This window comes from Pieris brassicae, chromosome 12, assembly GCF_905147105.1.
Source record: "Pieris brassicae chromosome 12, ilPieBrab1.1, whole genome shotgun sequence".
Lineage (NCBI taxonomy): Eukaryota > Metazoa > Arthropoda > Insecta > Lepidoptera > Pieridae > Pieris > Pieris brassicae.
Genome location: NC_059676.1, coordinates 3,686,780 through 3,705,840, shown reverse-complemented (window position 1 = coordinate 3,705,840; position 19,061 = coordinate 3,686,780).

The following is a 19,061-nucleotide window of genomic DNA, read 5'->3' as shown; positions in this document are numbered from 1 at the left end:
ACAAATACAATATGTCAAAGCCCAATCGCAGGGGATCAAGTCAAGTCCCCGATCGATTCCGTTCAAGAAAGTGCAAACAGCCGTGTTTGCCTGTAGAGAAATAGAATTATGGCACATCCTTAAATAATGTATGTAGTATAGACACAAACGAATTTAAGGTTCTCGTTCTACAAATTTTGACATTATTCATGAAATTTATATGTCTGGTTTATTAATCCAGAGTTCGATTACTTTAAACGTTAAAATCGTCACGGTTACTCACTATAGACTTGGATATGAGCAAGAAGCGCAATAGTGTATGCTACAAAATTGTTATAAATTATTTTAAAAATAATTAGAAAAGTTTATGTCGCTTACATTTTACCGCTATAATCACTGCGATGACGTAATTCCCTGAAACCCGCAATCGAAGTTATAGACCACTTAGGATATATATGTCGGAGCACTAGCGCTGGTATCGGCGGCCATTTTTAATATCATCAAAGTCAATTTAGTTCAAATCAGTTATAATGTTTTTTAGATTGAACTAATTTGACTTTGATGTTATTAAACTACTGTGACAATAGCAGATGCCACTAACGCCATTGCTCCCACTATCAAAACGTCTGTTAATTAGTAGATTTATTAATATTGGAAATTCTAATAGACTTTGGTGTTATTAAATAATAGCAGCTGCAGTCGATACCAGCGCCATTGCTCCGACACATATATCTTCTCGACTTTGGCTACTGGTGCCTTCAAGACAGTCAGTGGTTAGTCTGGTCGAAAAACTAGGTTGGAGGAACTGTTCATTATCCTTCCTCCACAGATGTCTGAGTAGGTATGCTACCTATCATCAAAAGCATCTCTTCAATTCAATATTCATACGACAGTAATGTCTCAATTGATGACTAACAAAGGAATATGTTTTTAATCCTTGACTATGATGATAGCCAAGATCTCTGTTCCCAGATTCTACTCTATACAGGTAATGATCGTAGAATTGATTGTAAACTCGTTCGATGTTTGAATTTTGAATATCAACGCAACTCGAAGAAACGATTGACATTTGTCATTCGTCGTTGATGTTATTGTATTACCACGCTATGAAGCATCTTATGCCAAATTAGTGAGTTATGTTATTCCTCAAAATATGTACAGGCTCACACGATGTATATTTTTGTTGTTTGAATATAAAATATGTACAAGTAAATACAGCTGAAGGGAAATATCTTGGGCCGACAGTACCTTTTTCATGTATTCAAAGATATAGATATCATGTTCAAAATTCATCTATAATATACTTAACACCATGAGATACATTTAATATAATACACAATTGCAACACTAACATTTTAATCCCATTCAAATTGACAGTGTATTGAAAAGAACTTGTAATTCTGAGGTTTATTATAAGTAATAAACGTACAAAAATAATATAACAATACTTAATATTATAGCTAAAGAACAAAACCCAGTAAATAACGACTTGTGCGGAATTCCTGTTTTGTTAAAAAGCGTAAAATTGCAAATCTTATAACACAATGGGACATTCAAATTCACTGACCCAATGCATTTAATATTTAAATATATTCATAAGTCCTTTGTTAAACTTTATATTCACAAGATTTCTATGTAGTCTTTGAAAACGTTATATTTGTGTAATAAGAACAAAAAATTATCAATTACGCCTTAATCAATTGTCAACTGAATCAACTTACCTAGAGTTGTCTTATATCAGCATATTTTTTTAAGCTTAAAAGGACGTTTCAACACCGGATTACACTATGTAAATGTCATACAAACTGTATAATAACAAATTGATTGAAATTTAATGAACGGATTGTGATCTATATACAGGAGACAATGTTGTTTATATCATTACAATTTTGTCCGCTTCTTTGTAATTCAGTGGTATGTCAATGAAGAATGAAATGCTAAGTAAGTTTTTAAGTATTCTTGTCTGGTATGCATAGATTATGACTATGCTTTCTTTCCAGCCGGTGTATTCAGGTACATAGGAAAAAACGGCCCATTCGGACGATTTTGACAATGCTTGACTTTTTTTATATGGACTCTCGTTGGTCTTGCATTGGTTGGATAGCTCAGTTCAGGCTGTTTTGATGAGCGTAGCTCGGCTAGAAAGGGTTTGGAGCGTTGATAGTATTGCGTAAATATATGTATATACAGCGCTCCTGATGGTTATGCACAGTACTGAGATCTATCATACTCAGTATTTATGCAATTTTATGATATTCACGTTAAAAACTGTATTTTTTTACAAAACAATAATGCCTACCTTTAATAGGCATGGTAGCAAAACACTTTAAAGTACTTGTAAAATCTTTTTAATAGTCTAATTTCAAAGAAATCCTTTTTAAGCGAAATTCGCTACAATTCCTTTTGTGAATAATTTTGTTACGTAGTCTTTGTATTCAAAATTACGTTGCTGAGTATACTTTATAAATTAAAATAATAAGGAAATAAATTCAATTGCCACTGTTATATTCTCAATCATTAAGACATTAGAAAAAAATATTTATTAGTTATGGTATTATATTTACCAGATGTTTAAATCGTTTTTTTTAATATTTTAAAACAAAATTATGTAATAAGAGGTAAACGGGTCCACCACCAGGTCGCTCAGCACCCGAGTCGCACAGAGGGGGTCCACCACCAGGTCGCTCAGCACCCGAGTCGCACAGAGAGGGGTCCACCACCAGGTCGATCAGCACCCGAGTCGCACAGAGGGGGGTCCACCACCAGGTCGCTCAGCACCCGGGACGCACAGAGGGGGATTCTCCACCGCGAGGCCCTGCGGTAGTTTCTGTTTGTTCTGGCATTCATATGTTTTGGGCAGGGTGGATGGGCTCGATGTCCACGTATACCGTTAACTTAGTTATTTATTAACTTAGTGATATAAGTTTTATTCCAAAATAATGTTAAAGTTATTCTTTCTGAATGACTGATTGCAATCGAGGGAGGAAACCCGTGAAGTTGGCCTGAAAGTTTATTCCCTGTAGAACAGAAATTTCCCCTTACAAAAAAATGACATATAGAAAAAAGTTCAATCTTTTTCATTCCTTATTTTTTATTTGAATATGGCCAGTGTCATTGCGATATAAAAACGGTGTTTGTGAAGCAAAAAAAGAAACATTACGTTAAATGATTTTCTTACCCACACATGTTCGAAATGAATTTTCATACAACTTTAAAACTCGCTCTCAGCGGCGACGACAACGTCTATTCTGCCTCATTATCCAAAATCTGTCATATTTTCCGAGCAGGTGTGGTAGAAAAAATATTTTGTACGCGTCACGTCCGTCATGTTGCATTATAACGTGTATTATGTTATGACGTAATATTGTTAGTAACGTAATTATTCCTTATAACGTTTTAGAGACACCATCGCATTATTCAATATTCGAAGGCTACAGCTGATATTTACGTTCGAATTCTAAATTGTAATTTAATCTCGTCTAGAGTGCATTTAAATGTGGCAAACTTAATACAGAAACATAGTTTAAAGGCAAATTAAACATGAGATTTAAGTTCAATTGATAATTTTTGATAAAATAATTCTGCGGCACCAGGCTTATAGAATAACACTTCCCCATATCTACCCCATCACCCTCTGGTGGGATAAATGAGCAACAACTTTTTTCACCAGCGCAGTCAGTTTGTCCAACTAGTGAAACACTTTGTCTGTCGAAAAGATCGGGGCAGCGGCGTGCTGCACTTCAAAAGCAAAAAATATTATCGCGAGAAATGAAGATTCCCGCTAGGACTCTGTCACGTATTATAAAACAAGACCTGATGCTCGGTGCTTATCGTAGATATACAGGCCATCCCCTAAATCAATATTTACAATTAAAGAGAGTGGATCGAAAAAAGCGCCTTCTGTAGCGATGCGCAGGTGAAAGGCTCAGAAATATCTTCTTTACCGATGAAAAGATTTGTACACGATTGAAGAACACTACTCACAGTTCTAAAGAAGCTGTTCAAGTGGTCGGAAAGGTACAACGTGGTCATCTTTCTACGTCAGTGATTGTTTCGTGGGGTTGAGTCCCTTAATTTGTTTTTTGGAGCAAGCAGTGGCGAAAATTTCCGTGTTAACATTGCGTAAAATCCATAGATTGGAGGTCAAACAGATTTAAGGCCTGTATAAATGCCCAAGGCGGCCATTTCGAACAGAATATTTTTTGCTGAGACTTAAATAAATATGTAGGTATAAATTTTAATAATATTACATTACTTCATTTAAAAAATGCATTTTCATTTGTTACAAAAGTAGTCTCGGTTAGGATATAACCTCGTTTTTATACTTCTGTTATGAAGAGAAAAGATTTGTATTTTTATATATTTGTAACCTCAAAAACTACTGAACTGATTTAAATAAATTTTCAAAACTTTCATTATTAGAAAGCTATACATAATCTACTTTTACATATACATATAAGAGTATCATAGTTTAGATTTATTTCAAAAATGTTATAAAATTTACCGTCTTTAATATACACTCTCTGCGCAACTCTCATAAGTTTGATTCCTGGTGTAACAACAGAAATAGGTGGAGAAAGAAAGAGGAAAAACACAGCAACTTTCTTTGATATTCAGTTACTACTTAGGTTGTATTGCATATAAGGACTGAACATAAAACGTGTTGTAGTTGTAAAAACCACTTTTGCTCCCAATTTAATTTTAAGCTGTATGCTTAAAATTAAATTCAACTGAAAATAAACTTTGAACACGCATAATTGTTATTACTTTGTCTCTGTTTATTATGAAAGCACACGACGGGTCTCATTAATTTAAATAAACAATTATGAGGTGACCTAAAATTTTCCAGGTACAGAAATTAAACTCCTGTCGTCTAGTTCACTAATTAATTTAGTTCGATTTTTTTTAAATCCCAATAAACACTTCTCAATTATGCTTATGGTTAACAAGCACAATATATAATTTAAATAGGTAAATAAATAATTATTTTAGGCTATCCGTACATACAATATATATAAAATGCGTACAATCCGTTTGCCTGCGTCTTTTACGCGTATTTTTAGGCTAGGTGGCTACATTTTATAATATGTAATATGAATTTGACAAAAACAAAAAATGTGAACTATTTTGAACATCTTTTCGAAGTCCAGAAACTTATTAAAAACTTTCGTAAAATTTAATTAAAAATAAAACACTAATGAGATTGAATGAATATACTAGGCATTTCCTATTGCGAACTTGCGAAATAGGGAACCAGTTCCCAGTGGAAATCAAGGACCTAAAGGTCGTATCTACCTTCACGTATTCAGTAAACGTGCGTCTTCCCGCAAAGGCTGGCTAAGCATCCCCTAACTGAATGCATATATACTTAGGTGCCTTTCATGACCAACCAGTAGGCCCGTTTGCCGCCCTAATGTATATAAAAATATATCTTATCTGGTAGAACGTAATGCAAATAGAAAAGTTAATTTCATCTAGTAATTATTTAAATAATAACATTACAGAAATGATTACCCACCATTCATCGCATTAATAAAGTTAATAATTAATATGCTATTGACACTAATATTATGAATTTCCAATATTAATTATAATCCTCATATTATCAAACATTATATAATTTAGTACCGAGCTTATTAAAGTTGATAATATTCATTGTTTTTCAATAACTATGAACAGTAGATTAATATTTATATAGAGCCATTTTCAGTTTTTTCAAAGTTTATCATAAATTTTTACACGTCTGTAATTTGCAAAGTTTGTTAAGAAAACTTCAGTGTTTTGTTTTTTTTAAGTTTGGTGCAATAATTCGTTTTGATTACTTTTAATCCAAATGAGATATGGTTATAAATTTTGTAATTGTAATAATGTAATTATGTTTGATTTTATCCAATCGGAAAGGCGCTTTGCGATAAACAATATTCTTTATTCGTTATAAAGTATTCCGAATGGTAATGTTCTGGAAACGGTTAATGATTCGAACACCAAATTATTACAAATGTAATAAAAACATTAGTGCAATAGATTAGCTTTGTTTACATAGTGTAAAACCTGTGTTATGTGGAATTAACACGAATATAAAACAAAAGAGCCTATTAAGAAAATATTCAACAGGAATTTATCAAACAAAAATGTTTCTCAAGATATATTAAAAATGGTAAATTACCTTTACACATTTTGTAAGAAGTCCCAAAGTTCGAAAAAGTCGTTTGTTGTACGATATTATGACTCTTATAAAAATAGCTTTATTTTAAAGATATATGAGCAGCTACGCAGGAATGTCTTTTATTTAGTAACTCTAAGCCATTCAGAGATTAATAAAAAATCAATAAAAGTATTTTAAACCGGAGCATATTTAATCCTACGTGAGTATACAATTATCATAACCGCTGAATCAATTATCAAAATTTTATTTACAATCTGATCCGAAATGAATACAAATATTTTTCGTATTGTTAAATATGTTAAGATTATTATATATACAGACCTAAGATGTGGTCCTAAATAAAAGATAACTGTAGACAAAAAGGTACTAAGTTACATCGGGGGCGAGCAAACCATGATTTATACGCACATTAGCATGGCGACCCAAATTTATTTCTCAGAATAGTGCGTTCTGACGTGACCAGTTCCTCAAATGGATCAATTAACCTTGTAAAGGTCTCATAAAATTTTGTTTTCTACCCTGAGGATTTTGGATTCCAATTGATTGATTTAGATATCATAACACGTCTTTGTACTTACAAGGATTACGTTCTAACATTGCTTTTGCTGCATATAGGTAATATATTATGTTCCTTGTTGTTATGTGTTTTCTACGTTACTTTTTGAAACTTTCATGATATCTGTTGAAATATAATGGAAGTGTTTTATGTCAAATTTGTACCGTCATATTTTCTTGAATTTTTTTAAGTATAAAAATAAATTTCTTGTATTACTTCAAAATATATATGCACTTTTGGACGATTTTCTTTTATTTTTAAGTATGATGAGACATTTGTAAATACGTCGTTGATTTTTAGGCCTTTTTAAGTTTCCTTACTTTACCACTTCTTTCGCCTTACAGGCAAGTGTTATTTGCGGACAACGAAAGAAAATTAAAAAAACTAAATTAAATCACGGCCTCAGACTTGAGAGTAAGGGCCCTCGAGTCATGAATGCAGTATACGCATCTTTAAACGATGTCATATTACATTATTGACTTTAGTAGTCAGCTGTTAATAGCATTTAAAGACTAAATTATGTATTTCTTAATTAGACCAAAAATAATGTAACACGTTCGTACTATAAATGTAACTATATTTTTTATATCTAGGAAAATGTTCCAGAACTAGCTAACTTTAGAGTAGCGATCTCTAAACTTCGGAAACTCGATATAGCATGCAGTTAAAGAGGTGAATCACTAACAACTTTGTAAGGATAAAGTTGAATTAAATTGACTAAAGCTTTGAATATAAACTCTCAAAAGGTCGCATTTGGTCACTAGCCTTCCAAATGTAAGCTTTTTTATATGCGTGGGTAGAATATATAAAAAACGTTAAAATAAAACGTAAAATGTTTTTATGTAGTTAATGAATACGGATATTTTGTTAACACGAATAGTCACAATTCATCTTTTTCATGTTCATTTTCATTCATGTTTTTTTTTACAAATCACTAGCTCAACGGGAAGTAACCAGATCGATATTTATTAACAACTATACTTATTTGAATGGTGGAATTCTTTCTCGTTCAACAACACCTCATTCTTTAAGATCGGTCGATGAAATCGATGTCAAACTTTCGGATGCAATATATTGAATATATATAGATATATTTCCTGACCACACGAAAAAATGAGGAGATTCCGATCCTGATATGAAAGAGGAAAGATACTCGACTGGATACCTAGAGAGAATGGGACAGGATTAATCGATGTGTCAAAACCATATCTGGGAATACAAATTGATATATTTATAAATACAAGATATTAGACTAAGTTAAAATGAACGAAAGTAACTTAAGACAAAGGAAAACAAATATTTTTAATATTCCTTTGTTTGACACAGCCCGAGCTGTAAAGTGTGTGATGGCAACTCGTAAATTTCAAGATAAGACAAACTTAAGACATGTTAATATGTACACTTAATTGTAGTTACGTGTTTCACACGATAACTTTTACATAGTGTATTATGCTTAGAAATAATACAATGTTACACGGTTTTTTAAAATTTAACAAAACTTTCCAATGCTCGGCATACCGATACATAAAAAAAAATTCAAGACGTAATGTGATAAGTACTTAAGGCAAAAAAAAAACACGAAGTGAAAATACATTACAAAAAATAAAGCACAATTGATTTCAAAGTGTGAGGGGAGCACCTATAGATATCCACACAGCTCACTCTTTAAATTCATTAAGATTTCTCTCATCCACCAAGAAGATTAAAAATGAATAATTTATCTTGAGTGTTATTAAATAAACATTTACCGAAATAATATACGGTAAAGGGAAACCAAGTTTAAACCGCTTTGGAGCGCTTTTCAAAAGGGTTACTTCATTATTTGAATAAATCTTCAGTCGGCGGGCGGCGAAAGCATTTGTTTTCACTCGCAAAACCACTTTAGGCGCGTGAGATCGCTACTTAAACTGTGGTCATGACATTAGATAAAGTACCTAATGGAGTTTTGTTGATTAGACTTAATTTTTCAAACTGATACCAAAACTGTGGAGTTTTATATACAGCAAAATAATATTTATATTCATTGATATATTGTATTGGTAATCACGTAACGAAAATTTTGAGCATAATTAGGAAAAAAAAATTAAAAAGCAATTAGTGTTCGCACTTGTCTTATTGGCCGGGCTATATAAAACCAGTGTATACAAATATAATATAACGTTAGACAATACATCATTATTTAATGATTGTTATACAATGCAAAATTGAAATAAAGTAAGTACTTTATGTGTGGTGACTACATTATGGGTCGGTTTACTAGTCTTTGAGTAATGCGATAAGGTTGGCGTAGGACTCAGACAAGACTTGTTAGACAAGTAGCACTAATGAACTTACATTAAAAAGCTTAACTAAAGTGAGTTTTTTAGTTATTAAAAAACTAATGTATTTTTAAACCTCATCTCATTAGTAAATTACTATCGTAAATACCATACATTCTAAAGATAAAACACCTTCATAGTTTTTAATATCTCCTCAAGTAAACTTTCGTCAAAGAGGCTTTACAAATGTAAGCAAACATATGAAACCAAAATGAGTGTCAAATTAGTGAAAGCTGAAAAGTCTCAAGCCCACTCATTACCGAGCTTCATAAACCAGAACTGTCTATTCATTTATTTTAATGACACGTCATCATTTTGGATTCGGATTACGTATTAAATTTCTTAAATGATATATCTTTACAGATTTTAAGTTCAGTTATTTCAGGATTCGGGCTACACTATTTATCTTTGGCATACGCGAGTGTCAGTGGGATCAGTGTTTGCCTAGAGTCTAGACGCAGAACTCTAGGTTAAGACCTAGATGTGATGCGTTTAATTCACAAATTTTTGTTCATTCTTATGACGGACAAAATCGTGAGGACACAAGCACGTATCAGGCGTAAATATTTATACCGTGCGTAAGACTAAATACTAAATGAAAACAAATGACCAAGGAAATGTAAACAGATATATGAAACCAGAGTTTTTTGGTTCGTGCATAAAACACATTTAAATTTAGCTTTTACAATACATATGCTACTATACTGCGATATCATAAATCACTTGCCTGCATTAAAAACGTCAATAATGAAAAAATATTGATTTAATAATTAATATATTTTATTTCTATCTAAAGAAGTTTTGTACAGATTCCGACTATTTAACTGCAGTAATTACTCATATTAGCAAAGCACTAAAGCTAAACGTAGCAAGTTAATGCTTTAAGACATTTAAAATAATCAAGAAAATACGTATCTTTTAAATATTTTATTTATTTATTTACGCTTCGTTACCATAATATACAAAATCATACATATAAAAAAGCAATAGCACGTTAGGTAGGTTATTAGGTAACGACACTATCGCTTCTATTACTTCCAGGCAACCCCGAATATGGAACAATAAAAAAGGAAACACCTACAAGAAGTGAATAATTATTTAACAAAAAAAAATAATTAAATCTATAAATAAAATAATAAAGAAAAAATATAAATAATAATATGTATAAACAAAAATGTAAAAGCTAATCTAAAGGTTAATTGAGTAACAATTGATATATATATATATATAAGTAGTAGATGATTACGAGGCAGAAGAGAAATGATCAAAAAGAAGATTTTTAAATAAATTTAAAGACTGAGCACGTCTGATATCAATAAAAGGTTCTTGTAAAATGTTGGCCCAATTACCTTAATAGCAGAGAAACTACTAATGACCAGCTTAAACAGAGCCAATTAATTTACCTGTCCCATATATCTTTTACAACAAAAGCATACAGTCACTTGTACAATACCGAAACATTGTATCTGAAAAGAAGGCACTTTTTGCCGTAATTTATTAAAGGAGAGAACATGTCTTGAACGCAATAAATTTATATTACGTAGTCGTTGCGGTTAATAAATCCGAGGTGTATTGAAAATAGCTTTGAAACTTCACTTAAAATGATGAAGCTGACATGCACAAAAAAATATTTTTCCTTCACAGGCGAGCGATAACTTTTAATGAGGGACGAATGTGGAGTTGACAAAATTTAAGAAAATAAATATAAATCGTGTTGGGTATGTGTAAGTAGATATATATGGTTTATATATACGAATAAAAACACAATAGTACTGTTGAGTAAATGCAACTTGCATAAGTGAAGGTACGATATACGGTATATTGCTTTTAATACCCACTAATATAATTTTAATCACATCATAATATACTATGTCATCAAAACGTATATTTTATTTAAATCAAAACATAGTAAACAGCGATTTTCTTTAACAATTCATACCACAGTTTCTAATATACAGTAGTAAATATAGGTCTTAAAGCCTAAAATAAAATCCTTAAATTGGCGTAAAGCAAAGACAATATTGTACTAGAAGGAAATTTACGAGCATCAAAATGAAATGAATCGTACGTAGCTAGGTGAAAATTATGCATGCCGTGACAAGCGTTAACAGGTTAATTACAAATGATAGTCTCAGTTTATGCCTAGGCTTCCGTGGCTTACTCCATTTCTATGCTAATTTTCGGTACGAAGAGTATTAGTATGATATACCAGCAAATCATAAACAGTAATACTTTATACAAGAGATCTTTATTAATAGTAGAAGTCATTTAAATCGCAGATTACAAGAGTAAATTTTCTTAAAAATGTTAGAAAGTTTCTTGTTCGTTACCATGGTTACCATTTTTTATATTGACACGTATCTATGACTACTTGCACGGTACAATCTTAAGTTTCCGTTTCTTCGAAACTTTAACGTACAAAACAATATCATTTCTCTCCTGACATCGTGACGCGATATGATATTAATTTTTCCTTCATATAATTCACAGCCGAGTTACACAACGGTCTTGTGACAATCTTAATAAAGCGTTAAGCTGCGAACTTGGCGACAGCTTACAAAACAATTTTTGCACTCATTGTTCATTTTATGTCAAGTTTGTCCCAAGGTAAAGAATACGAATTATTGCTGCCGAGCAAAAGATTGTAGAAAGCCGGATATTTTCAGAAAGCATTTGGCTTTTGTATGAAAATATATAGTGAATAGTTATTTTATCGTTTTGTCTTATTTTTAATCTTTGTACTTATTTGAGAAGATCCTAATCCATGGTAAGATGGAGTAAGTAAGTAGGAGAATGTGTCTTCCAAAGTTTGTTTTCCTATTGTAATTTTTTGACTACATACCGTTCTAACACGTGGGGCAAAATTAGAGGCCTAAATAATATAAAAAAATAATCTTATTATTTTAGTGCCCCTAAACTGGAGGTTGGCCATCGTCTCTTGAAGCGTGTCAGATTCACTCGTTGACCTTGCAAAGCCATCACTTCATCCTTCTACCAATACGCCGTTTAACCTGGATTTAACCCATTATAATTAATTGAGGAGGAGGAGGTGGTAGCGGACATGGCGCAACACGTGGCCAAGGTACGCAACTTTCCGTTGTCCTGCATTAGTTCATTCGACATTCCAACCCGCTTAAGAACCTTTTCGTTTGTAACTTTCGGGATTCAGTTTATACGAAGCATGCGATGATTGCACAACATCTTAAATATTTCTAAGCGGCGGTGGGTTTTTTCTTTAAACGCCCAAGCGTCACAGCCATTAGACAATTGGCCATATTATGTAACAAAGTCCATTTCCTCGTGATGCAATTTTGCTTTTTGGTCTTTGTACAGATTCTTTTCATAACACCGATTTATGAGGATGTTATGCTTGTAAAAACTCTCTCGTGGTCTATATAAGGAGACGTCATTCTGTATATCTTGACACCTATGTAAAAGGAAATTCAGAGCAAAAAGAGCCTATCGTGTGAGGTACCGTTATAGCTTGTGAAAAGTTCTCTCATGGTCTATATAGGAAGACGTCATTCTGTTTCTCTTGACACCTATGTAAAAGGAAATTCAGAGCTAAAAGAACCTCTGCTGTGAGGTACCATATACATAAGAGCGACACCTAGAAGAACCAGCCATACTGGTTATCTCCCAATTGTTTGTCACACTTATTTCGGACTCTGTAATAATAATATATAGTAAAAATAATTCTGGCACGTGGCTGACTGATCGTTAACTGACTGACTGAAACGTAGATCTCAACTCCTCGGTTGGGAGGTCATCTGTGACATAAATGTGATTGACTAATCGTTTGAGTAAGTAAGTGAGTGGGCCAGTGTCATTACCAGGTAATGCCATTGCAAGGTGTCTTATTGGGTCTTTAAACATTTTCAATATGTACTCCAATAATAATAAAATGTAATTATTAAAAAGCTAGGTATATGAAGATCATTCTTATATTTATTTTTTTAAAACAATAAAATTATTCTGAACAAAATAAATGTTAGCTTTGTAGGTAAGTCAATAGAACCATACTTCGATTAACTTTTGCACAAATTTTACAACGGTTTAATTGAAAATGAACAGGGGCTATATTTTGTTATTTCGAACATAAATTTTTGTTAAACATGACTTTGTGCAATGACTATGTCACACATTTTTCCATCTTTCCATCATTATGGTTCACAAATGTTTAGGTAAAATTGTTAGGATTCATTAAATGTTAAGAATTATTGAAAAATTAAAATTAATTTATGGTATAAAGGATTATTTATTTGAAAAATTGTCGTAATGACTGATTGTGCACGAAAAGCAATGCATACTAACATGTCTACGTTAATTATTGTCCTACGGCGTAGCCATCTATGTCGTAGCTGCAAGGGTGTATGTATCAGACACAAATTCCACAGATTCTGTGGAACAACTTCGAACATACACATTTAGCGATTAGTTATTGAAACATTTATATTAGTATAGTTGCAAAATAGAACAGATGTAAGTATCAACATATCTTGAAAGAAGTTTTACGCTAAAATGGTACACTATCATAGAAAAATTTTCATTGATAATATCAAATATATTTAAAGAATATATATCACATAGTTATAGAGTTTGAAATGTTTGTGCGATTTTTAATTCAAGTTACAGGTAAAGACAAAATAAGAATGTTACCTTAAACCACAAAATGATGTATAAATTTCTTAAACCATTAAATTTAACAAAAGCTTGTGGTAAAGTTAAGTTAATTTTGCAGTCAGGTCGCAGTGACTTCGGAGTCAGGTTTGACCCACTTTTTAAAACGTCCGGAGAGACGTCAACACTATTTAGTACTAACAACTTTGTATGTAGAAATTTTACTTAGTCGACACCGCTAAAAGCTCCCTGAGCTTATGAGTATGAATTTATTAAGGAAAACATTTTAATGTAAAATTCATCGTCTTTTATTTTGAATTTTTCCAACATGTTCAACTGAGGGAATTATACTTAATAACGTAAAGTTTGTAGAATATATTTTTTTTATTTTATTATCTGGTGCATTATTTTATTTCACTTTTGTTTGCACGGGATATATAAATATCTATATTACCTCTTTGGAAGAATGTTGCCGCTCGTATCATTTCATTCCTCAATAAGTATGGGATATATTTTATAGATTATCTCTGTTTGTACTACTTAACTAGTATAATTAAATGGTAAGATATTTAAGATTCTTTTGTAGGAGTTGCTGTTATCAATAGCTTATCTAACAAACTATATGTTGTATATTAACGATAATTCGTTTTCGCAAAACATAAATCTATACCTATAAAATTGGCTCAAGACGCAAGAAAACCCGCACTATATCTCGTAAACGGCTTGCCGAACCATTTTCTTTAGTAATGTTTTTAAAATCTCGTTACATTTGGTGAGTTGTGGTCGTAAGCCACATTTAATTATACGGTAGCTAGACTTTGGTCTCGTGCCAAAACCATTCGGTACCTGCCCTGTCGCACCAGCCCCACTTTGTTACTGTAAAGTCACGCGCTCTTACAGAGGTGTGACTCGAAATTAGAATGAGATATCTTTAGAAGTCCATACCCATATATGTATCCTAACGTATCAGATGTTCAAATACAAAATACAACAAACTCGGATTTATTCTTACTGTTATTTTATTTTGCTTTATACCGTCATGTTTTGTATGTTTTTGAAATACTTCATTAGCTGTTTAGACTGTAATAAATAAATATTTGGCTTCAAATCCCGGTAAAAATTGAAAAGTATATAGGATAGGAAAGTTTTATTTATTGACGAGTGTAAGTCTCTCAACTAACCTGATGTCTGATGTACGCCTGACCTTCGGATAAGCACCTGAAGTTGTTGCTCCTGCACTTGATAACGCATTCACAGTTCAGTTATTTAATAGACAGCACTTGAGTACTATAATAACTCCTCAGTAGTGATCCAATGTCAACAGTTACACGCAGAGGCCGGTACAACCTAAAACATTTTTGATATAGAAATACACAAAAAAATTTAATGAAAATGTCCAAACGTGTCAGATTAGTTTCATGTAATAAAAACGGTTACTATTGATTCCGTTGTTTTACAAGGTTCAATAACAACTGAAAAAGACAAAAATCTATCAATTATATTAAATATGGCCCCTTTAAATGCTGGACACCCATATCTCAACTGAACTATACTGACTTGAGCCCAAGTAGATTATCACACACAGCTTATTATCTAATTCCAACAATATCATATACATGCATATAAAAGTAATATTCTCCTTGTTTTAACGTCCGTTATTAAACAAAGAATTTTTTTTATAATGTCTCCATATGTTAGGTTTATTTCTCGTTCAAGACGATTGTCTTGTCATTGAGTAGCCGTTGTCAGCAGAAGTTAAATGGTTTTATTAGTTATATAAATAATTTTTTAGTATGAAGTCCCGTCACCTCAATGGATTTTCGGACACACATTTCTGCGTTTGTTTCATTCATCATTAGCGTATTAAATACATATGCCATTCTTCATGGGTGTGCGGTACATAGTATACTATATACTTTATGCATAAAAAAGTTTAAAGATAGTAGATAGATAAAAAGCGCGTTATTAATAATTTGCCTACTAACAAAGCTCGGATATGGATATACTACATTATAATTATATCCTATATTTTATACAGCAGCCCTGTATAAAATTCAGGTAAATTAAATTTCAGGTAATAATAGCATTTTAGCGGGTTAATCTTTGAGAAAATATTTTGCAACTTAACGAAATTACAAAGGGTTATAGTTATTTCGTTACATATATTAGAATAAAAGCGCGTATGGGTTCTTATTTATATTCAATTATGTCTATTCTCTTTGTTTTGGGTCTAAGACGCATTCTTCACGATTCGTTGGCTGTTCTAGTGTTGGTAACGCAAACAAAATGCATTGGTGACATGCACCGAACGTTTGATTTCAGTGTTGAGACACGCTTCAATTCACCCCACTTAGCCAATTTATAATCATTATAAGGATACAGACTAGCATAAAAAAATATTTATCTTAATAGGCCGGCAACGCACTCGCAAGCCACTTCGAAATCTGAGTTTCCACGAACAAAGGTATCAACATCAGATGGTCAGCAATAATATATTATTGCATATTAGGTTTATAAACCAATGGATATGCAAAAACTACCATTACAGTGAGTATTACAACATTGATATGCATCTGTTTGATTATATTCAAAACTTGCCCCTATAAATATTTAAAAACCTCCTCAAAGATACGTTAAACTAGTAGTGTCATAAAGTTTATTTTCTTCTTTTGGAATAATTTCAATAAAGGAAAGTGGAAAAAATATAGTTGATTATTTAAATATATTTATTTATTTGGAAACAAAACAGATACATCTATACAATAAAAAAAAGTAAAATTAAAACATAAAATAAACACATTGGATGTTGCCACAAAGTTTCACTAATAAAAATGTGATACAGAGCAAAGCAAAACAAAACATGACAGTGCAAAATTTATAAAACCGCACAAAGACAAACATGCCTGTAGCTATAATAAAGAAGAAAGATACAAAGATTGTGACATTAACAGTTGTTTTAAATTATTTTTAAATGTAGAGGAGTGCGAAAAAGGTTTAATGTTATTGACAGAATCTAAAACAGAACACATCCTGTGAAAAAACTCGCGGAATCCAATGTTGGTTCTGGGGGTCGGAAGGTTAAAAGTTCTGTCAAAAGACCTGACATTGGTATTACAATCAAACGACATGACAATATTAACGTAACACGCAATAGTAACGCACATATTATATTTCGGTCCATAAATAATATCAGAAACAAATAGAATGCAATAAAAACACACAGTTAAAAATTTAGATGATTTCTCTACGTGTATTTTTATGGGAATATATTGATGAAATATTGTGGCACTAGCAGTGATTTACATTGTATGTTGACCAAGTAACGAATGATACATCTATGATGGATATATTCACAAAATATTTAGATCAATTCTATATGTAATATGTCATGCAATAGGTACTGTCAGCTGCCATAGAACTCATAAATTAACAATATCCATGTCTTAAATACTAGTGATATATTTGATCTTAAGATCTGTAGATCTATAAGTCTGATAACCTATCTTTCTACAAACAAAATTATCAACGAAATAGAGGTAGACCAAAAAAAAGATGCAGTAGCAGCTGATGAATGAATAAGTATTCTTAGATATTGATTACAAATTTGTTAACTTGTTGTGTTCCTTGAAATAAATTCAAATTAAAAATAATTTATTTATTTAGGTAACACTATGCACATTTATGAACGTCAGAGAACATAGAAAATGCTAAATGTTTCTAATTTTACATTTACTGCCATTTCTAAAATCAAGGGCAGAGAACGGACGAGAACAACTGGCAATAAACTTTCCGCCACTTTTTTAATCGACAAGACTTTTTGTTTTACAAAATATTTCTAAGGTGCTGCAACCATTACACTATGTTGGACATTTTATCTTAAGTAATTAATAGTAAATCAACAATAAAAAAAATTGAAAGAGAAGTACGCACTTATATTCTTGTGGAAACAGCCCGCAAATACAAAGTCGAAATAACTAATATCACCACATACACTTATTCAAATACGACCAGTCACCACAAGTAGCACGCAAATTAAGACTAATATTCAGTAGTCTTAATGACAACGCAGATGTCAAGGCACGTCACCAAAAATAAACACAAATTGCTTAATGCTTTAACATTATGATGTAAGTTTGGAACAACGATGAAAGTGTAAATCATGCCGTAAATGAACTAAGTAAAACTATAATGTACAAAGGATTTGAAAGTCATTTTAACTAATATTTAAAGTGCTGTAAAGTGCGTAATGATTGATGTGAGTTACTTAAATACTTTAAAACTTTTTAATTAAATTCAATGAATGTATTATTGCTTAAATAAGATTTATTTATTACAGAAATGCATACATTATACTTACTAGACTATATCAATACGATGATGTCGAGAAAAAGAAAATAAAATAAAGTATATTATATTAAAACAATAATATACTCAATATCGCTACAGTAAATTCACTCTGCGACAATGTCGGAGACAATATTCAGCAGGCGCAACATTTTTGATAACGGGAATCTGTGCAACAGACTGGTTCTGGCCCTTGGTGTGGCAAATAACCTAGGCCTTCGCCGTCGCACATATACCATAGGTACAAAGAAATCCAGTTCTTGGAGTACACTTGGGTTACACACTACCCTCGAGTCTTTCAAGACATAGTAGGCCAACTGTACGTCCCGTCAGGTTTCCAATTTATTGTGCCCCAAATCCCTAAGACAAATAATGTTAGGTCCATACCTCATTAGTATTGTTAAAATCAACTATTATAGCTGCTATCTTAACAATCAACTTTGGCTCATGGACAATCACACTGTCAGACGGCTTACGAGTATTTTTCCAGACTTTTAGGAGCCTCCGCTCTACTCTCTACTTCTGTTATCTCCTAACCTTAATAACGGAGTCAGAGAACACTTAACTTAAGTAATTTTATTAAATATTTTGGCTTAATCATAGACAGCAAGCTCAATTTTAAATATGTCACAAAATCTCACTCTACCCTAGATCAACTTCAACCCGACAACATTAAGGCTCTAAGGGTTTTCGAACCTATCATTAATTACGCCTCGTATATCTGGGGCCACATCGCTACCAAGAAATACATTAAAAAACGTCTTAATAACACACAAAAGCTTTTCGCTATAAAAATAATTAGAGTGTTTCGCACCATCTCAACCTGCGCTGCCACGCCTTTAGCTCAAATTACCCTGCTTGAGCTAAGTTCTAGAAACCGCCGATCTGAGATATACCTGTATTAATAGGAATGCTTGGTGTTTCGTAAACCGAGTTTCGTACAAATGTGTCGATACTTCAAGAACTCGGCATTAAGCAGCGTTTGTTTTCAACAGTACAATCTCGCATCCTTACATTCTTCGGACACGTATCTCGGCGTGGTGTTCAGTCTATAGAAAGCCTTGTCGTCCAGGGTAAG